At 39.2% G+C, this 22,797-nt stretch overlaps 1 long non-coding RNA gene across 2 annotated transcripts; it reads right to left on the minus strand.

Annotated features, from left to right (window-relative positions):
• Nucleotides 1-6,559: 6,559 nt before the first annotated feature.
• LOC124720264 lies at nucleotides 6,560-22,460 on the minus strand. Of its 2 annotated transcripts, none has more exons than XR_007006102.1 (4): nucleotides 21,484-22,460; nucleotides 19,453-19,657; nucleotides 18,915-19,338; nucleotides 6,560-6,933 (listed from the first exon to the last, which is right to left on the minus strand). It is a non-coding gene; the product is annotated as an uncharacterized LOC124720264 (long non-coding RNA). The 2 variants fall into 2 exon arrangements; XR_007006101.1 differs by having other exon boundaries at nucleotides 18,934-19,338; nucleotides 21,484-22,459.
• Between the last annotated feature and the right edge of the window lie 337 nt (nucleotides 22,461-22,797).

Below are 22,797 nucleotides of genomic sequence, written 5' to 3' on the forward strand. Positions count from 1 at the left end.
ATTTTTTCCTTACAGCTGTGTGTGCCGTTCCGACACTAACATTGATTTCCTAGCAAGTTTTCTGACTGACTTGTTCGGACTCATAGACATTTTATCTGAAATATCGAGTAATTTATCCTAAAACAAAAAGCTAGGATGACCACTTCTCGGTGCATCTGTCACTGAACCCGTACTTCGAAATTTGTTAGTCAAATCTCACACAGTTTCGCGATGTGGGAGTGTTGTCTCTGGGAAAACTGAATTAAATGTTTGACGAACTGAAACTGTGTATTTACCGCCAGCTTTGAACACTTGTTCGACTAAAAACACATGTTCTTCAGTGGTTAGCATTTTAACAGTGACAAAACCGAAACAAACGGACAAAGGAACTAAACTTAAACGTTCACATCAACACGTAACGACAGACACCAATGATACTACTGACGCTGGCTGAGATAAACAAAACAGTGGAATGTTGGGAGAGTCCACTCGAAAGGAAGTAATCCAGGCAGGTGAACAATCGTACGGCACTGCGGAGAGACTTTTTGAACACCCTGTACATGGTAATGCAAAGCAAGTGAAATAAATGGGCAAAGGTGTATCTGCACTGATGTCATTTGTAACAGTGAAGCTGTTTGATAGGCTTATTGAGATCACGAAAGGAAGGGTAACTAGTAAAGTAAACAACTTTTGCATCAGGCACAAGTCTATTTTAATGGACGACTTCATTACTAAGGTAAACAGTGGCTGGGAAGTACCTGCTTCAAGATCATCTTAAGTTTATCTTGTGAAAGATAATAATGTCTGTTGCAAGTGTAGATTAGTGTGCACTAATCGTGAAATAGGCATTCACTGGTATTCTCACACATGCATCGATTACAGTATTAAATATGTATCACCACATTCATGTTTTTTGCCAAATATAAAAGAAGAGCAGAGGTGATTTCCCTTTTAAAATCATGACGGACTTGTTACTGATGCTGGAGATGTGTCTGTGATTAATGAGAGAGAAGCAATTTTGGACTAAGTAACTGTAAATGCTAACTCCAGTAACCAAGAAGCACTGTTGGATGAGAAGAAAAAGATTATTTGAATATTGCTGAAATGTCACCTAGCCAAAAAAGGTGACATTATCGAAGGCAAAAGTAGATGCTGCTGCTTGAACCCATAAGCAGCATTTCCTTCACTAGCCCAGAAAATAGTCACAAGAGAAAACTTGTGCCACAGAGGGGGCTGATTTCTACAAAGAAAACAGATCATGCTGCCACATCCTACAGCAATGGTTGCAGCTACGCTCTCACGTTCGTGTGGTGTCAGATTCAAAAGACTTAAGCCAACACGAGTCGACACAAACTTAAAAGGCACCTTCCTTCCTTATAGAGGACGTTCACCTCCACAGGGAACTCTCCATTAACTTTGTTACCACCTGCCATTTTTAGTTGTCTCATGCCTTCATCTTTGGAGACAAAGACCTGAACGAAACACACACACAACTCAAGTAGTCATCATGAAAGCCAACGGCCTTGCCGCAGTTGTAACACCGGTTCCCGCCAGATCGCCAAAGTTAAGGGGGGGTAGGACGTCAAACGGGCCGACTTGGAGCAGGACTGTCTATACTTTTACAAATAAATTCATAAAACTTTGTCAGCATCACCAGGAAGGATTCAGGATTCACACTCATAACAATGGAAGTGCAATAACATATCAAAATAATTTTTTTTTTAGGTATGAAATTTCATCATTTTTTCACTTACTGTTGGCTCCATTGGTTGCTATAGGTACATTTTTCTTCACAAGTAAGAGAGATTCTTTGATGAATTTTGCACAGCATACAAACCATACTTACAGGTGTTTGAAACTGTAGAATTTTCGAAATCTATTAAAAACTGTGGTAAAAATTGAGATAATTAACTACAAAATTTGATTTTTTTCCAAACATAAAGTTTAAAACGTAACAGCTCGTTCATTTTTTCATAAATTAAATATATTCTAGTGTTTCAGACACTTGTAAGTATGGTTTGTATGCTGTGCAAAATTCATCGAACAGTCTCTCTTACTTATGCAGCCAATAGTAAGTGAAAAAATGATGATATTCCACATGTAAAAAAAATTATTTTGTTATGATTTTGAACTTCCGCTGCTGCTACAAGTGTGAATCCTGAAACCTTCCCGGTCATGCCGACAACGTTTTATGAATTTACTTGTAAAAGTATGTTGTTGTTGTGGTCTTCAGTCCTGAGACTGGTTTGCTGCAGCTCTCCATGCTACTCTATCCTGTGCAAGCTTCTTCATCTCCCAGTACCTTAACGCAACCTACATCCTTCTGAATCTGCTTAGTGTATTCATCTCTTGGTCTCCCTCTATGATTTTTACCCTCCACACTGCCCTCCAATACTAAATTGATGATCCCTTGATGCCTCAGCACATGTCCTACCAACCGATCCCTCCTTCTAGTCAAGTTGTGCCACAAACTTCTCTTCTCCCCAATCCTATTCAATACTTCCTCATTAGTTATGTGATCTACCCATCTAATCTTCAGCATTCTTCTGTAGCACCACATTTCAAAAGCTTCTATTCTCTTCTTGTCCAAACTATTTATCGTCCATGTTTCACTTCTATACATGGCTACAGTCCATACAAATACTTTCAGAAATGACTTCCTGACACTTAAATCTATACTCGATGTTAACAAATTTCTCTTCTTCAGAAACGCTTTCCTTGCCATTGCCAGTCTACATTTTATATCCTCTCTACTTCGACCATTACCAGTTATTTTGCTCCCCAAATAGCAAAACTCCTTTACTACTTTAAGTGTCTCATTTCCTAATCTAATTCCCTCAGCATCACCCGACTTAATTCGACTACATTCCATTTTTCTTGTTTCGCTTTCGTTGATGTTCATCTTATACCCTCCTTTCAGGACACCGTCCATTCCATTCAACTGCTCTTCCAAGTCCTTTGTTGTCTCTGACAGAATTACAATGTCATCGGCAAACTTCAAAGTTTTTACTTCTTCTCCATGGATTTTAATACCTACTCCAAATTTTTCTTTTGTTTCCTTCACTGCTTGCTCAATATACAGATTGAATAACGTCGGGTAGAGGCTACAACCCTGTCTCACTCCCTTCCCAACCACTGCTTCCCTTTCATGTCCCTCTACTCTTATAACTGCCGTCTGGTTTCTGTACAAATTGTAAATAGCCTCTCACTCCCTGTATTTTACCCCTGCCACCTTTAGAATTTGAAAGAGAGTATTCCAGTCAACATTGTCAAAAGCTTTCTCTAAGTCTACAAATGCTAGAAACGTAGGTTTGCCTTTTCTTAATCTTTCTTCTAAGATAAGTCGTAAGGTCAGTATTGCCTCACGTGTTCCAAACTAGTATTGACAATAAATATTGAACGTGTCCAGGCCCCCTTTACAATCGCACGGCAACGTTGTCGAACTCCGTAAAGGCTTGAGCTTGTGACCATATCCAATACGGAGACAACTGCGGGTTCGGTGGGGTAGGAAAGAGAATTGAGTGGCAGTGAGGCCAGTCAGTGTGGCTAAGAATCCGACGGCGACGATCCTGAATACTCATGATCCTGATTCCGAGACTCAGACGCAGGCGAACCGGGGAAAAGAACGAGACCAACTGTTGCTGAATGGCGGTAGGTACTGTGTGAGAGGAAGCAAACACTTGAAGGAATTAAGTGTGCTGTTCTTCCTAAACACCAGTTTCCTGCTCTGCTGAAAAGCACTCTTGATGTGGTACAGCGAAATGCAAAAGGGAACCTTGAAAGTGGCTCAAGGAAGTGTGAGATATTTCCCTATAATGTTGAACCACTGTCTGAACGCATCAGACACAGACAGGTGCAACAAGATGATCTGAATAATTATTTCTGTTAATTCTTCAAAGAAAGGAAACACTCAACATTCCTGGAGATAAAGGTCACATGAAAAGAAGGAAGATTCCAGTCTCGCCCGGAAAAAGTATCTCATGCAGCTATACCAGAAGTAGAATGGTGGAGAATGTGGGTGTACCAGCAGAAACTGCTTCACAAACACCTAGAGGCCAACCAGGAAAACGTAAAAGAAAGCAAATTTGGCATTCTAAGAGAAGTGAAGATCACTATACACAAGACTCTTCTAATCAAGAATCCTGGGAGTCTTACAGGAAGAGATGTCTTCAGGAAGTAGAGCGTGAAGAAGAGGAAAACATACGGATCTCTCAAGGACCACAAATTAAACCAGTATAGAAAGAAGTCAGTGCCTTTGGGATCTTTCATTATGAGGATCATCTGTAACCAGGTGTTATTCAAAATTTTAATGAGACTGGGGCAACAACAAGTGCAAAATAACCTGCTACTATGGGAAAGTTTGCCCCACTTTTAAAAATTGTGTAACCCATTATAAAATAAAAATCTAAAGATCTCTTCATTCAGACATTATTCCTTTGTGCTTTGGTTAACTGCTTGAAAATTATCAAATTCATTTGTTAACTTCAGCTTATGTATTTTCAGGCATCGGTGCAAAGTGTCTAAATATTGGAGCGAAGTAGCCCCACTTTACGGTAGGAACTAATATGTAAACTGAATACTGTAGCTAAAATTCGAAGCTCAATTTCTTGTGCTGTTCAATTAATAGAATAAATGTAATGCCTTGTAATGCAAACAAATATACATAACATAAGAGTGGTTTACTCCTGTAAAAGTCCATTTGTGGAAAGTGTGAGTACACTAATCCAAGGTTTATGTGATATCGGAAATCTGCTACACTGAGAATCGTAACTTGTTGGTGGGAGAATGACTAATTAAATTTCTCCAAGCCTTCAGTTTTTTGTCTCTCTCTTGCGTTTAGCATTATTGTATGCAGAATTCCAGTGGATGACTGGTTGTGTTAACCTTTTAAGAGTAACAGATTTAAATGCCTTAGATGTCATGACTGCTTTTTTACTCTGTTGATCTAATCCTTTTTAGGGTATCCAGATTGGTAGTGTGTGTATTGATAGTATTGATGTGGGGAACACGAATTTGCAATAAACTTTCGCAAATTTCTCAATAACAAAATTTTCTGTCTTGAAGAACACTTTATGTGTCGATTCCGTGTTTTGCTTTTTATTTGTCACACACAAGGCAATAATATGAACCTTTTCCAAATACTTCGTCTGTGAATGCCAGCTCTGATCTTTTTTTTTTTCTTTTTACTATTAATATCATGATATTAACTGTCTGAATATGTAACAACATGAACAAGACAGCTAAGCACTCCAAATGAAGGGCTAAGTTTGCATGTAACAGTCTCAACATAGCAATGAGTGCTCCTGACCAAGTTTTTCAGTGTTGCTTAGCATAACAGAAATTGAATTGACTTGAGCTCTTGAAAATGAAAAAGCATATATTATTCAAAAACGTTCATGTAGTATGTACAAGTACTAGTAGGCTCTAATGTAAGTAAATCCACTTTTATTTAAATACCACTGACAAAGTATCCTGACATGATTATTGTTTGAAGCATACCTGTATTCATTCCAAGTATGCCTCTATCAAATGGTTAATTTGCCAAACTGGTGTCTCAAGGGTAAATACCCCATTGTACAATTTTCCTGTATAAAACTGATGTACTCACTACTATGTAGAAAATGTTTCAAAGTCAATGGCCAAAAACTAATTAAACAAAACAAAGCCCATAATGCACATACAAATTGAGAAAAACTCATCTTTCTCTTAGTTATGCCACAATGAAGTTCCACAAATTACATAAGTTTTTCTGTGCTCAAGTTGATAAGACACACTTTTAATGAGATTGACCTGAGACAGCACAGGAACTTTTTCATCATAATTATGCCACTAAGCATAAGGGATATGGTATATTTTGAGAAGATATACAACTATTTTCCATTTTCAGGTCACCTAAAATACTCAAATATTTCAGTAAGTGTAAAACCTTATAAAAATTAACATGTTGCATACTCTTCACAGTATCTCATAGCTTTCCATATTATGTATTAAGATACAGTGAGAGTTTTTTCTCAGAGTAGTGCCACAAATTATTAAGCAAATTTTTTGAGAAGGTGGAAGATGTGCTACATTTTGTATCACTGCTGAGCTGAGTTTCCTATCCTGCCCCAAAATTAACAAAATATATTCTTACAAAATTACAGCACAGCTTTGCAATTTAAGACATACATGGCCACGCAATGTGAGGGAAATTACCTTCCTTGTACATAGAGTATATCCTACACTGGTAGTAAGTGCTCGTCTTGAAGCTCCTGGGTTTTCAACAAATTACTTAACAGTGTACAGGGAAAAAAGGAAGATATTTTAAAATAAAAAATGGTATCTAAAACAAAAAGGAGTATACATTATGAGATAACAATTTTATTTCAACTGTTTTCCACAACGATATGGAGGGTTTAAAACATATTATGCTATTACAAAGAGAATGAATAAACAGAGTTAAGATGCTGAGTACAAACTCTGGCCAAGGATGGAGCAGGTACTTGGCCATGGCCTATTCAGTGGGACCAACAAAGTATTTGCTCTGTAATTCAGCATGACACACACACACACACACACACACACACACACACACACAGAGGATCTCTATAAGAATGCTGAAGGAACCATCCCAGCCATTTGCCTTAGTGTCCAGGAAAACCACGGAAAGCCCAAATCAGGATGGCCGGACAGTGTGGAGCCCATCCTCCTGCACATGAGGTCAGTGCCATTAGCAGCTGCACCGCCTCAATCAGTTAGCCCCTATTGTACAATGTTATTTGATTTCCACAAAAACAGATCTTGCAACTGGCAAAAACAATGATGAAATATACACACAATTACATATGCAACTACACTGCAACATATTTCTTTATCACTTCATACAAACAGATCACTACTACTAAGCATTTCATTCACAGAACTTCTGCACACTGTCAGACTGCTTCACAGACTGCTGTATATATGACTAGTTATCTGAAACAGAAGAACAGGAAATGAACAGTAGTAATCTATCCTTGTCTAAAGACACTTTAGGAAGAGAACATAAAACCTGGCAGCAGCTACACAGCTGACTCACACTAGCAGTAAACATTCACTTAAACAGTAAAAGGCATGTCTCTAGCAATGAATTTCATATGTCCTACAAACCTCTTGATGTATGCTGATAAAACACTGTAGAGTGTGATCACAAAGTAGCTCACATCTCAAAAGAAACTGATAAGAGTCAGTGATGTCATCTTCACAAATTCTGGGATGTTAACATGTGAATAGCTGTTCTCTGCAGGACACAGATGTGTTTGTTATTGTTGTAGGGTCCCGTACATGAGGCAAGATGCTGATACTGTGTAGACTCACAGAAATTTACATTTTGATGAAGTTTTAGATTTGAAGTTAACATTTAAATATGCTCAGTTCTATCACCCCTCATCTGTTAAGGGGGATAGGACATCAAACGGGCCGACTTGGAGCAGGAGAGGCATCACAGGACATTTTAATTTCCACTGTCTATACTTTTAGAAATAAATTCATAAAACTTTGTCAGCATGACCAGGAAGGATTCACAATTTACACTCACAGCAGTGGAAGTTCGAAAACATAACAAAATAATTTTTTTACATGTGAAATTTCATCATTTTTTTCACTTACTAATGGCAGCATTTGTTGCTATAGGTACACTTTCCTTCATAAGTAAGAGATATTCTTTGATGAATTTTGCACAGCATACAAACCAAACTCAAAGGTGTATGAAACTCTAGAATTTTAGAAATCTATTAAAAACTGTGGTAAAAATTGAGGTAATTAACTAGAAAATTTGTGTTTTTTCTAAACATGAAGTTTAAAATATAACAGGTCATTCGTTTTTTTTTTCATAAATTAAATAAATTCTAGAGTTTCATACACCTGTAAGTATGGTTTGTATGCTGTGCAAAATTCATCGAAGAATCTCTCTAACTTATGAAGAAATGTGTACCTAAAGCAACAAATGCAGCCACTAGTAAGCGAAAAAATTATGAAATTTCGCACGTAAAAAAAATTTATTTGTTATGTTTTCGAACTTCCACTGCAATGGGTGTGAATCATGAATCCTTCCTTGATGCTGACAAAGTTTTATGAATTTATTTGTAAAAGTATAGACACTGGATATTAAAATGTCCTGAGATGCCTCTCCTGCTCCAAGCCGGCCCGTTTGACGTCCTACCCCTCTTAAGTTTTTGTAGTCTAGATATCACAGGATGCAAGACTGTGATGATGTCTGTCTGTCTGAGTACAATTACACATTAATACAGCCATATTTGGAGATAGAAAACAGATAAGAAATGTATCAAGAATGGCGATTTTAAACGCAGAGAGGGAAAATGTGCCACAGAACCGAGGGGAAAACTCCTCTGCAGTAGTTAGGTGGGTAGTAAATTTCTTGCTATCTGAAACAGATCATGCAAGGATAGGTCATGTTAGAAGTGTGTACCATGCAGTTTGATACCAGTGTTATAACCAGCTGCACATCATAAATAGATAGTCTAAAGGCATGCTGGAGCACCTCAGGCTGCTATGGGGGGAAGGCCAGTCGGCCACCTATGTGTACTCCAATCCTTCTGGATCATACACTCTTATATTTAATGTCTGATTTAATAAAGATAACACTCTTCCATTTCTGGCACCCTTTCTAGAATACATACTAGCAAAATTATGAGAATTAGTTATTTTTTATCTCAACAACAGGAAAACTTGTCTTTTGCAAGTCAAATTTATTATTGAGCATGAGATGTTTCACCTATTCATGTTTGGCATTTTCAGTGGTATACTGTGGTGTACTGTTTATGCAACCATTTGTTCTACAGTCTACATTGCTTACAGTAAATATTTCTCAGCAAATAACCTATACTGCAAACTTGCAAAAGACTGAAATTTTCTAATCTCCACAATAAAACATAATTCAAGTTGACAACTGAGGAAAATGGCTGCATATACCGGGTGTAAAAAAGTCAGTATAAATTTGAAAACTGAATAAATCACGGAATAATGTAGATAGAGAGGTACAAATTGACACACATACTTGGAATGAAATGGGGTTTTATTAGAACCAAAAAACTACTAACGTTCAATATGTCCAGCATCATTCCACAACAACAGCTGTAGTCGAGGAATAATGTTGTGAACAGCACTGTAAAGCATGTCCGGAGTTATGGTGAGGCATTGGTGTCGGATGTTGTCTTATTTTTAACACTAAGTTTTCTGGTCTAAAAGTAGGAGAAAGACTGAGTAACTGAGCTGAAGGAAGAGATCTCCACTTCCTGTACGATCCAAAAGACTGAGTGACCTTTTCACCATCAGCGGCATGGGGATCACAAACATCATCTGACTTGACCTTCGTTACAAGGGGAGCAACAGGACACGGGCTCCACGCGGAAAGGAAGGTATTACCGAAGTTCCCTAGAAGCCGCATCGACTGTGATCGCCGAAGTGGGTCTATCAATTTCTGTCATACAAAGCCCTCCAATCCCACGATGGAATCTAAAACAGGCTTTCTGGGAGACATTTCGGACTCTCACAGAGACAACAGTGAACTGTATTCCTCCACAACCAGATACTTATAAGCGGTTCACTACTCTGATATATAGATCTGCACTGAAAAGTATTCCATGCAGTGCAAGGAAAGAATATACTCTGTGCTGGACGAGAGAGTGTGAATCATTATTGGAAGAATACCAGAAGATGGAAAACTGTGAGGTTGTGGAACAACTGGTTCAAACAATGAACGAAGAATGTAGGTGTAGATGGATGGAAACGATGGACAGCACGGATTATAGCTGCAGGAGCTGGAGTGTGTTAAGAAGATTAGCAGGAGCTACAAACCTACACAGACGACAGATGAGAATGACACCCAGTCGGACAGTGTTCCACGTACGACAAACCACAAAAATCCATCTAAGAACATCTGAAAAGAAAGACTTCGAACATATGATAAAAGAGATAACTAAGAACAACCGGGAGAACACAGAGCTGATAAAAGATGTAGAGTTTCAAGAGATCAATAACGCACTGACAGGAGTGAAGGTCGGCAAAGCAGCAGGAGTAGATGGAATCCTACAAGAATTCCTTAGAAATCTAGGACTGCCAGGAAGAAGCTGGCTGCCAAAACTCTTCTGAGTGCATCGAGCAGATAGAAATACCTAATATATGGAAAGAGGCCAATGTAGTCACTGTCCTGAAACCGCAGAAAACCCCAAACATTTTAGACAAATTTATCTTTTATGCACTGTGTATAAACTATTTGAGAGACTTCTGAGGACCAACTCTCCCCATACATAGAACCCTCCCTACCAAGGGAGCAAGCAGATTTTAGGCCTAAAAGAAATTGTTGTGTTCAAGTCCTTGCCCTAAACTTTTATCAAAAAGGGCTATCAGAGTAAGAAGAAAACTGGCATTGTCCTGTTGGATCTAACATCAACACATGACATAGTGTGGAGAATGGCCTACTTTATAAACTGATTGAAAAAACTCAGATAGATCAGCCAGACCCATAAACTTACGAAGAACAGTTTAACTGGAAGAAAAATTAGAGTAACTCTGACAAAACCATTAGATACTTAGCACTCAACTACAGACCCCCACAGGACCCAGTCCTGGCCCCTTTATTGTTTAACTTGTTCACTGCGGATATCCTAGAAACAACCCCATGAGTTTATATACGCAGATGATATGGCAATAGCTTATCACAGCAAATATTTTGAAGAAAATAGAGCGGAAACTGAACAAAGACCTAAACCTGTTGCACCTATACTATACACCAAATGCCATCTACAACTGAATCCAGACAAGAGAGTTAGTATAAACATGCATCTTAGTGACAGAAGCCAAGAGAAAGCTAAACATCTGCATGAATAACCAGACCATTAAACTTGAAGATAATCCTCAGTACCTTGGAGTAAAGCTCAACCGGTCCCTAACATACAGAGCCCATCTAGTGGATACAAAACAAAAACTGAAAACTAGAAATGCCATTCTAGCCAAACTCACCGGAACCACCTGGGGATGTGACGCAAATACCTTGAGAACTTCTGCCTCGGCGCCAGTACACAGCATTGCCAAGTATTGTACACCTTATGGACCAGAAGCATGCACATATATTAAAAATCGATATCCAGCCAAGAGAAAAAAATGAGAATAATATCAGGAGCACTTAAACCTACAACTATAGATTAGCTACCCATACTGTCTAACATAGCATCATCTGATATCAGCAGAAATCTGCTACTATCAAGATAATATAGCAAAATACTGGCAAACCCAAACCTTTCCATACACCAGGACCCGACACCAAAAAACCGTCTGAGGTGAAGTGGTGTTTCCCTTCAACCCAGAAAATGAATGGGAAAGTTTATGGAGTAGAAGTACAGTAAAGAATAGAAAACTTGTTACTGACCCAAGCGTACGAATAGAGGGCTTCAAGCTTTCCAGAAGAGTGTGGACTACGCTGAACCGTGTGAGGACGGGTGTCAAAAGTTGCAGGGAGATGATGACAACATGGGGCCTCGCAAACGACCCTCAGTGCAAATGTGGACTCAATCAATCAATGGCCTACTTGATCATGTGTACTGTGCATGGTTTTAATGGTGAACTGGAGGATATACATAACCTCACGGACAATGCCATTGAATGGCTTAAAAAAATAAGTCATATTGCATAAAATTTTGTATTTATTATATGTAATTAAGTAATGTTGAATGTCTCATTTTAATGCTGTAATGTCCCAGTTTAATATTTTGCCTTATAAATGCCAATCCCCCCTCCATTAACCATAGACCTTGCCGTTGGTGGGGAGGCTTGCGTGCCTCAGCGATACAGATAGCCGTACCATAGGTGCAACCATAACGGAGGGGTATCTGTTGAGAGGCCCGACAAACACATGGTTCCTGAAGAGGGGCAGCAGCCTTTTCAGTAGTTTCAGGGGCAACAGTCTGGATGACTGACTGATCTGGCCTTGTAACACTAACCAAAATGGCCTTGCTGTGCTGGTACTGCGAACGGCTGAAAGCAAAGGGAAACTATGGCCGTAATTTTTCCCGAGGTCATGCAGCTTTACTGTATGGATAAATGATGATGGCGTCCTCTTGGGTAAAATATTCCGGAGGTAAAATAGACCCCCATCTGGATCTCCAGGCGGGAACTACTCAGGAGGACGTCGTTATCAGGAGAAAGAAAACTGGCATTCTACGGATCGGAGCGTGGAATGTCAGATCCCTTAATCGGGCAGGTAGGTTAGAAAATTTAAAAAGGGAAATGGATAGGTTAAAGTTGGATATAGTGGGAATTAGTTAAGTTCAGTGGCAGGAGGAACAAGACTTCTAGTCAGGTGAATACAGGGTTATAAATACAAAATCAAATAGGGGTAATGCAGGAGTAGGTTTAATAATGAATAGGAAAATAGGAATGCGGGTAACCTACTATAAACAGCATAGTGAATGCATTATTGTGGCCAAGATAGATACAAAGCCCACACCTACCACAGTAGTACAAGTTTATATGCCAACTAGCTCTGCAGATGATGAAGAAATTGAAGAAATGTATGATGAGATAAAAGAAATTATTCAGATAGTGAAGGGAGACGAAAATATAACAGTCTTGGGTGACTGGAATTCCGTAGCAGGAAAAGGAAGAGAAGGAAACATAGTAGGTGAATATGGATTAGGGGTAAGAAATGAAAGAGGAAGCCGCCTGGTGGAATTTTGCACAGAGCACAACTTAATCATAGCTAACACTTGGTTCAAGAATCATAAAAGAAGGTTATATACATGGAAGAAGCCTGGAGATACTGACAGGTTTCAGACAGATTATATAATGGTAAGACAGAGATTTAGGAACCAGGTTTTAAATTGTAAGACATTTCCAGGGGCAGACGTGGACTCTGACCACAATCTATTAGTTATGAACTGTAGATTAAAACTGAAGAAACTGCAAAAAGGTGGGAGTTTAAGGAGATGGGACCTGGATAAACTGAAAGAACCAGAGATTGTACAGAGTTTCAGGGAGAGCATATGGGAACAACTGACAGGAATGGGGGAAAGAAATACAGTAGAAGAAGAATGGGTAGCTTTGAGGGATGAAGTAGTGAAGGCAGCAGAGGATCAAGTAGGTAAAAAGATGAGGGCTAGTAGAAATCCTTGGGTGACAGAAGAAATATTGAATTTAATTGACGAAAGAAGAAAATATAAAAATGCAGTTAATGAAGCAGGCAAAAAGGAATACAAACGTCTCAAAAATGAGATCGACAGGAAGCGCAAAATGGCTAAGCAGGCATGGGTAGAGGACAAATGTAAGGATGTAGAGGCTTATCTCACTAGGGGTAAGATAGATACTGCCTACAGGAAAATTAAAGAGACCTTTGGAGAAAAGAGCTCAGATGGAAACCCGGTTCTAAGCAAAGAAGGGAAAGCAGAAAGATGGAAGGAGTATATAGAGGGTCTATACAAGGGTGATGTACTTGAGGGCAATGTTATAGAAATGGAAGAGGGTGTAGATGAAGATGAAATGGGAGATATGATACTGTGTGAAGAGTTTGATACAGCACTGAAAGAACTAAGTCGAAATAAGGCCCCGGGAGTAGACAACATTCCATTAGAACTACTGACAGCCTTGGGAGAAACAGTCCTGACAAAACTCTACCATCTGGTGAGCTAAATGTATGAGACAGGTGAAGTACCCTCAGACTTCAAGAATAATATAATAATTCCAGTCCCAAAGAAAGCAGGTGTTGACAGATGTGAAAATTACCGAATATCAGTTTAATAAGTCACAGCTGCAAAATACTAACACGAATTCTTTACGGACGAATGGGAAAACTGACAGAAGCCGACTTCTTTGTACAGAAACCAGATGGCAGTTATAAGAGTTGAGGGACACGAAAGGGAAGCAGTGGTTGGGATGGGAGTGAGACAGGGTTGTAGCCTATCCCCGATGTTATTCAATCTGTACATTGAGCAGACAGTAAAGGAAACAAAAGAAAAATTCGGTGTAGGTATTAAAATCCATGGAGAAGAAATAAAAACTTTGAGGTTCGCCAATGACATTGTAATTCTATCAGAGACAGCAAAGGACTTGGAAGAGCAGTTGAATGGAATGGATAGTGTCTTGAAAGGAGGATATAAGATGAACATCAACAAAAGCAAAACGAGGATTATGAAATTAGTTGAATTAAGTCGGGCGATGCTGAGGGAATTAGATTAGGAAATGAGACACTTAAAGTAGAAAGGGAGTTTTGCTGTTTGGGGAGCAAAATAACTGAGGATGGTCAAAGTAGGGAGGGTATAAAATGTAGACTGGCAATGGCAAGGAAAGCGTTTCTGAAGAAGAAAAATTTGTTAACATCGAGTATAGATTTAAGTGTCAAGAAGTCGTTTCTGAAAGTTTTTGTATGGAGTGTAGCCATGTATGGAAGTGAAACATGGACGATAAATAGTTTGGACAAGAATAGAATAGAAGCTTTCGAAACGTGGTACTACAGAAGAATGCTGAAGATTAGGTGGGTGGATAACATAACTAATGATGAGGTACTGAATAGGGTTGGGGAGAAGAGGAGTTTGTGGCACAACTTGACTAGAAGAAGGGATCGGTTGGTAGGACATGTTCTGAGGCATCAAGGGATCACCAATTTAGTATTGGAGGGCAGTGTGGAGGGTAAAAATCATAGAGGGAGACCAAGAAATGAATACACTAAGCAGATTCAGAAGGATGTATACTGCAGTAGGTACTGTGAGAAGAAGAAGCTTGCACAAGATAAAGTAGCATGGAGAGCTGCATCAAACCAGTCTCAGGACTGAAGACCACAAGAACAACAACAACAACAACAACAAATGCCTATCAAGTAAATAAATTAAATAAGGAGAGAAAAGTAATAATGGATTTGTTTTAATGGTTTGATAGATTCCACAGAAGTTCCCTTCCAAGCAACTCACAGATCACTGAATTTTGAGCAGGTGGTAACATTTGTCCGTGTACACGCTTTGAAACTGTGTTTACAGTAATGTTTTATGTTTCTGTGGTATACTTCAGCTTGTTATTCATTCTATCAACTTCTTGCTACATTAACAAGACACATAGCGTGTGAACTTGCATGTTTTTAGCTGTAGGAATAAATCATGGAGTTTCCAGAGAAAGTGAGGTTACGGGGAAGACAAAACATGTTTCACCTCAGAAAATTTTGACTGTAGTAGGACTTCTTGCTTAAAATTATACACAGCCAGAAATTGCTGACAGAATGAGAATATCACAGAAAAATGTCAGCAGAATCAAACTTTCAGTGCAGAAAGGTGGTGAATACAAGCCAAACAGGAAAGGAAAATGCGGACATAAAAGAAAAATCAGTCCTAGAACAGTGAAAAAACTTGTGAACATGGCACCAATCAACCATAAACTTACTTCTACAGACATGAGCCATCAGCTGAAGGGCTTGTGTGTTGACGTTTCACCTGCGGCAGTGAGGAGGAGGCTGTTTGAATGTGGTTTAAAGGCATGCCGACCAAGGAAAAAACACCTGCCATGAAAACCAAAAGATTGCTTTGGGCTAAACAACTTCAGGAGCAGAGAAGTGAGGACTGGGCTAAGGTACGTGCAATGATATGGTAAATTAAGTGCGTCTGATCTCTAAAGTTGGGAGTTTTGGCTTGAAATTGTGATGTTTTAGTGATACTGAAGAAATGCACAGTTGAATTTTGGGCTCTTGAGGCCTCCTATGCTACCATTCTCAACTTTTCAAACTTGCAATTTTGTACACATGCTTCAGGTATGTTTCAGTGATGGATCTGTATTCACTGTGGTGGAATAAAGCAGAACAGTTCGAAGCTGAGTGTGTGCAACAATGTGTGAAGCATCCAACTCCCATTATGGTCTGGAGTGTGATGTCTGTGAAAGGCCCTGGCAGATTACACACTGTTGAAGGGACAATGAGACAAGAACAATATAAAGAAATCCTTGAAAAGGAATGTTTCCCCCAAATAAATAAGTGGTTTCCTAATAAAGATGCCATTCTTATGCACGATGAGGCACCTTGCCACAAAGCCAAAAGTGTTTCCAAGTACTGGGAAGAAAAGCAACAGAAAGTGTTGCCCTGGCCATGGAATAGCCCAGATATGATCCCAAATGAAAATTTATGGGCTATTGTGAAACAGAGGTTAAGGAAAACTAAAAAAACCACCAAACAAGGTCTCATGGAGAAACTAGAGGAAATATGGTACCATGACAATGATACTAAAATGTCATGTGAAAAGTTAATAAAAATTATGCCAAACAGGATAAATATGTTGATTAAGAACGAAGGTATGCATACAAAGTATTGAATGTAGAAATGTAATCTGTATGTGGATGTAAATGTGTAATAAATGTAAAGTTTTGGAAAAAATATCTTTAGACTAACAATTTGAACACATCTGTACTCACTGCAAATGTACCTCCATTTTAAGTGAAAGGTCATATTTGCCATTCATGTACCAAACCACTATTACCTCATTCTTCAAGTTTCCCACATTATAACTGTGTGACGTCTGCTGCTGGTGAGGGATTTTAGAGCTGTGACTGGAACAAAGTGCTCTGAGTTATTGACTACCAATATACTTCGCACACTACAAATGTACCTACATTTTAAGTGAAAGTTCAATTTCCCATACGTGTATCCACTAGCACCTGTTTCTTAAAGTTTTTCTTTATGACTGTGTGACATCTGCTGCTGGTGAAGGACTTTTGGAGCCATAACGGGAACAGAGAGCTCCGAGTTACCGTCTGCCAATATACACACTACCTCAAAAGTGGTCAAATGTATCCAAAGGACTACTACCTTATTCTTCAAGTTTCCCACACTATAAAAGTGCAACAGTTCGCTGCTAGTGACTGACTTGTGATGTCATAACTGGAATAAAGGTATCAGAGTTACTAAGCTATTATACCTTATACACTACAACTGTACTTTCATTTTAAGTGAAAGGTTAAATTTCCCACGCATGTATCCAAACTACTACTACCTTACCCTTACAGTTTCCTATGTTATAACTGTGCAACATCTGACAATGAGACAGACTTGTGGAGCCGTAAGTGGAACAAGGAGATCTGAGTTACCATACACCAATATACTCCTCACACTAACTTCATTTGAAGTGAAAGGTAAAATTTGCCAAATACGTATCCAAACCACTACCACCTTATTCAAGTTACCCACATTATAACTGTGTGACATCTGCTGCTGGTGACTACTTCTGGAGGCATAACTGGAAGTCTGACTGACTGACTGACACACACACACACACACACACACACACACACACACACACACAGTCTCTCTAAATATGTTACAACAAATACTGACACACACACACACACACACACACACACACACACACACACACACACAGAGTCTCTCTAAATATGTTACAACAAATATACTCCACACACCACAGATTGGTCGACCAAAGCGTCCGATCCCACCTGTCGGCTTTGACCCGTGATGTACGGCTGTTGTGGTGTGTGATGTCATGACGGCGCGGAATTTAGTTTGAGAGAGTGGCGTGTTTGTAGGTGTTGTTTTGATGCGATCGGTGGTGCTCTCTGGTGGTGTGTTAGGTGATGTTTTTGGTTTAGTTTGCGAGTGTGGTGTCGTGTGTGAATTTTGGTGAATTGCTTTTTTTATGTCTTTGGTAGGTATGGATATGACTGACAGGGTCAACAGTTTTCGGTTGTCGGCTATGATGGGGGACAGTGCGTTGTCTCTAATAAAATTTCTTCAACTATTCGGATTTTTGGATGAAGTCATGAAGTGTTCAGTATGTCATGAAGAAATGAGGCTTACTTAAAGTTCCGGCGTCTCGGCTGTATGTGAAGATGTCTTAAGGATAACAGGTCAAGGGAAGTGTTCGATCCCAAAGTCTGGCTGTGAAAGTATCGGGAGACGTTTTTGAGCTATATAGGTCAAGGGAAGTGTTTGATCCCAATTTATGGGATCGGGAGCAGCTGTTGAGCTATATAGGTCAAGGGAAGTGTTCGATCCCAATTTATGGGAGCGGGAGCTGCTGTTGAGCTATATAGGTCAAGGAATGCGTTCGACCCCAATTTATGGGATCGGGAGCTGCTGTTGAGCTATATAGGTCAAGGAATGCGTTCGACCCCAATTTATGGGATCAGGAGCTGCTGTTGAGCTATTTAGGTCAAGGGAAGTGTCCGAATCCAGATGATATTGTGTTTAGTGGTATTTGGGGAGTTTTGTGATGTCGGTTTTTTTCGTCGTTTTGCGTGGTTTTTGAGGGTCGGTGTCAAAATTTGTTTATATTTAGTTTGTCCCCACCCAAAACCCCCCTATTTCCTGCACTTGTTCTGTTAGTGTCATTAAGCTGTTTGTGGAATGTGAGTATGTTTGTTTTTATATGTATTTTCGTCCTCATAATGTGTATGTAACGACTTTATATCACCATATTGGAATTGTGGTTTATGGTCGTTTCTGCCATAATTGTGACGTCATGGGCCAAAGCAGACGGGCGGGATCGGACGCTTCCGTATTTCCCTACAGATGTACCTCCATTTTAAGTGAGACGTGAAATTCGCTGAACTTGTACCCAAACCACAATTACCATTTTGTTAAAATATCCTAAGTATTAAACTGAGACTGCTGCTGATTTGTTTCCTGAATCCACTACTTAAAAGATCTAAGATAACAAATGCATATTCTGGTGTATACCTCACCAGTAATCTCTCATTAAATACAATAAACAACATTTACCATATATCAGAAAATTCAGCAGTCACTACTGTTCATAGTTTTTTGACTTTTGAAGCCTTTAGATGTGTTCTTCTTTCACCTACATAGACACCCGGTTTTGAAAGTATCCTTTCACATGGTACAGCTTTCACACGGTACAGAAGTGGTTCCTTTACCACTTTTGAAATATTTCGGAAAATATATTGATACTCACACCTACCATGCAAGTGGATCCTCACTTCTGCTAATTACTTGTCCAGATATCTTTGCACTTCCACAACAGCAGCTGACTGAGGAGTGCCCCGGGAATGTTGCATCATAAACTTCCCATACTGACAAGGGATCAGCGCTAGTCAACGCTGACAGTGTCGTGGCTCTGGCCGGTGTGTGTCGGTCTTCTGTCACCCAGCTTTTGAGTTAGCCGGTCAACAAGCAGCTTATTTGTTTTTTTTGCTGCTACTCGGTTTACAGACAAGTTTTGAAATGTGGGTCAAGTAGAGTAGCTACTGCTGTAGACTTTCGTATCTCTCCTTTGCAGAAATGGTCCTTCAGGTCTTTTGTTAACTCTTCGACAACAGAAACACACGTGGCCTCTTCAAAAGTTCAGCACACACTGGTGACAATCCCCTTGTCAGGACAATAACCTGAAAGTTGGCATAATTTCTTCAGTATAACACAAACAGTACAATATCTCAAACAAATATATGGCACAAAATCATAGCTAACACTTCAGCAAGAAAAAAAGCTGCTTAACTTACTTGGCTGCCAGCAGGATAGGACTCTGCACTAAGTTGTGTTGAAACCTGCTCAACTAGTTTCAACACACAACAGCGTTCCAAGCAGATGTTCCGCTCATCCTCTGTCAGTTGTTCGAAATTCACAGTGCTTGGTGCTAGTCTTCACTGCATCTTTCACTTCAGCTATTCATTGTAACAGAGTAGAATTCCACCTCGCAGGCACATCCTGAAACCAATTTTTTTAACATCAGTTACACCACTGTTTCTTTGGAATGTCGCCAGCCATTCAGTTGCCTGGCAGCTTCTCTTTAAGAATACTACATTAGCTTTTATCTTTTGCTGAATTGGCAGGAAATGTTTTAGTGCATTCTGCAAAATAAGGTTCAATGTACATGCATAGTACCCAAAATGTTTCCATCGTAAAATAGATACTACACTTTCAATATTTGCTGCATTATCCGTCACAACAAGAAAAACTTTATCAGTCTGAACTTATCTGTCATGTCTATTAGAAATGCTGGCAGATTGGAAACAGTATGTGGACCATGGCATTGGGTACATCCTTGCATCACAGACTGAAAAGTGAAATGTTCAGAAGCAAAATACCTTGTCACCACTATGTAGCTTTTATTTCCTGACGATATCCAGCAATCGGTGACCAGACAAACTGTCATCGCAGCTAACAGTCTTACACTTTCACCTTTGCTGCTGTGTATGCCACTGGCAGCATCACACCTGAAACATGCTTCCTGCTTGGGATTTCATAAGGAGGATTAAGAGCCCAAACAAAACCATGGAACCCCAAATCTTCAACAACTGAAAAAGGCTGGAACTATTTGGTGAATAGTTGAAGAAGCTGCCCATCTATCTATTATTTTTCTGAAGTACTCCAATCCTTTTGGGGACATGTCATTGTTGCATTTTGCACAGTTTGCTGCATTGAGGTGGCTGGACCAGCTTCCCCTTCCACACAAAATGTGCCAAGCGGTCATCACCACCTCTACAGCTGGAGTTTGGCCTACAGAAAAATAGGTTTCATATAAGCATAAGCAATGATTAAGTTGACAGCAAAAGTACAATAGAAATGATGCCATATTAGTTTTGGAGTCATATATTACAATTTTTGTGTACAGTATACTACATAGCACTTGCAGCTTGAGTATTTACTTCATACTAATTGACAGTTGATTCTGTTCTGGACATGTGTGTAGCTTCAGTTTCTTCTTGGAATGTATTTCCATGCCAAAATTAAACCTAGCAATAGCAACACATTTTCAATAATGCGTATCATCAGGAGGCAAAAGGGCAGGGTAGCCTACTTTAAGCCCACACTAAAAAAATCCGTTAATTGTAGTTGACATATTAACATATATTTTAAAGAGATACCGATGTGTTTAAAATATTCAATAGGCCTATGACATTCATTCTGGAAAGTCACGTCTATTACTACAGTGACAAATTCTTGGGTTATGTTCCACCAAAAAAATTAGAACATTTATGGAATGGAAGACTTCATTAAAAACAAATATCCATTTCAAATTTTTAAAATTCCTCCTAACGAGTTTACAATATCTTCAAAAGGTGGACATAAAATACACCCTCCCCTTTGGTATCGCGAGTGTTAAAATAATAATATTACAAATAATTACGAGATGCCAGTTGCGAAGCTTCTTAATAAACACATTAGGGCTTATACAGACTTTTGAAACTAGTGCGCCCAAATATTAAATGCCCTCACAAACGGCAGTGACATTTTATTAGAACTATCGTTATTACATCTGCAACAACAAATGCGAATTAAACGATTCAGTATTCCTGCACCATGTGAAACGCAATGGATAATAAGAAAATACTTTAATGCAAAATGTGGAAAGAGAGAACTGAGAAGATAAAAATGTCAAAGGAAATAGGTGGTATCGACGGCTTAAGTATTCCATATATATATGTGTATGTGTATGTATGTATGTGTGTGTGTGTGTGTGTGTGTGTGTGTGTTATACACGCACTGAAACAACTGTAATTGCAAAAAAACGTATTTTTCTCATTACTTACCTAAATCTGACTCCGAAGGTCTTTGTGAAGACAAATTCGCACGTACATGTGATTTCTTTAGATGGTCTCTTGTACGTTCGACGTCGCTGATTTATAAACACAACACAACCAAATGCCGGAAAGAGTAACTCTGTTCTAGAACTGCAAGAAATGGAGACAATAGAATTCCTTATTTGTCTCCTCTCCGGCGCTCCTGATGGTCAGCGCCTCAGCGGTTGTTATTTACCTAGCAATCGGTGGTAGCAATTCGAAAATATTTGTTCTCTCCAGGTTACCTGTAGAGATAGCCTGTTAAGTGGCAGAGAACAAGAACTGAGCGCGAATATGATAACTGGCAGAGAAAAATATAGGCCTGTGACAGTTATTTCCATAGTCGCTCGAATTCCGTATGGTAACTCTATTTGTACTAATCAAACTAAATTGACAAACAGTGCGGGGGCTCAGGGGAACTTTACATGTGCAATGCCTTTACGGTCTCGTATCAGCCACCGATCTGATATTAACTTTGTCTAATTGTTTGTGTTGAAAGTAGGGAGAACGCACGAAATGGTAAACAGTTCTGATTTGATCCATTTTAAATGGTTCCGAAAGCCCGCGACTGAGAAAACAATAGGTTTGTTTATAAATAACTCATCTGCTACCAGTCACGATTTTCTTTATTTTAATTTTCTCACGACGCGTTTCGGGAAATGATTCCTATTTTGTGTTTGTTATGTCATTCCTATGTGATGTTGTCGATTCGTGAGATTCTGCTTCATTTCGTTGACTTCACTGCAATATATAATAAAACACATGATTTTTAGTTGGTTCTCGATCTTATTGTGAAGTTAGTGGCGAAACTTAGAAGAATTTCTACTTATAGTTTCCTTATGGTCCATTTGTGAAGAGTCTCTCACACACACACTTGACACTAAACAACACACACAACTTGTACACTTTTAAACATCGAATTTGTGTGTAAAATGTTTTCGATGATCGAAAACATTTTACACAAACAAAATAGTTACACAGATGTTCCTACAAGTAGTCACCAGAGATGACATTATAGGTCTTCCACACAGTACGATATGCTTTCGTGCAGAGATTATTTACCTTAACAAAAAAAAAAAAAAAAAAAAAGGTTCAAATGGCTCTGAGCACTATGGGACTTAACTTCTGAGGTCATCAGTCCCCTAGAACTTAGAACTACTTAAACCTACCTAACCTCAGGACATCACACACATCCATGCCCGAGGCAGGATTCGAACCTGCGACGTAGCGGACGCGTGGTTCCTGACTGTAGCGCCTAGAAATGCTCGGCCACTCCGGCCGGCT

The sequence above is a fragment of the Schistocerca piceifrons genome, chromosome 11, assembly GCF_021461385.2.
Source record: "Schistocerca piceifrons isolate TAMUIC-IGC-003096 chromosome 11, iqSchPice1.1, whole genome shotgun sequence".
NCBI classification, from domain to species: domain Eukaryota; kingdom Metazoa; phylum Arthropoda; class Insecta; order Orthoptera; family Acrididae; genus Schistocerca; species Schistocerca piceifrons.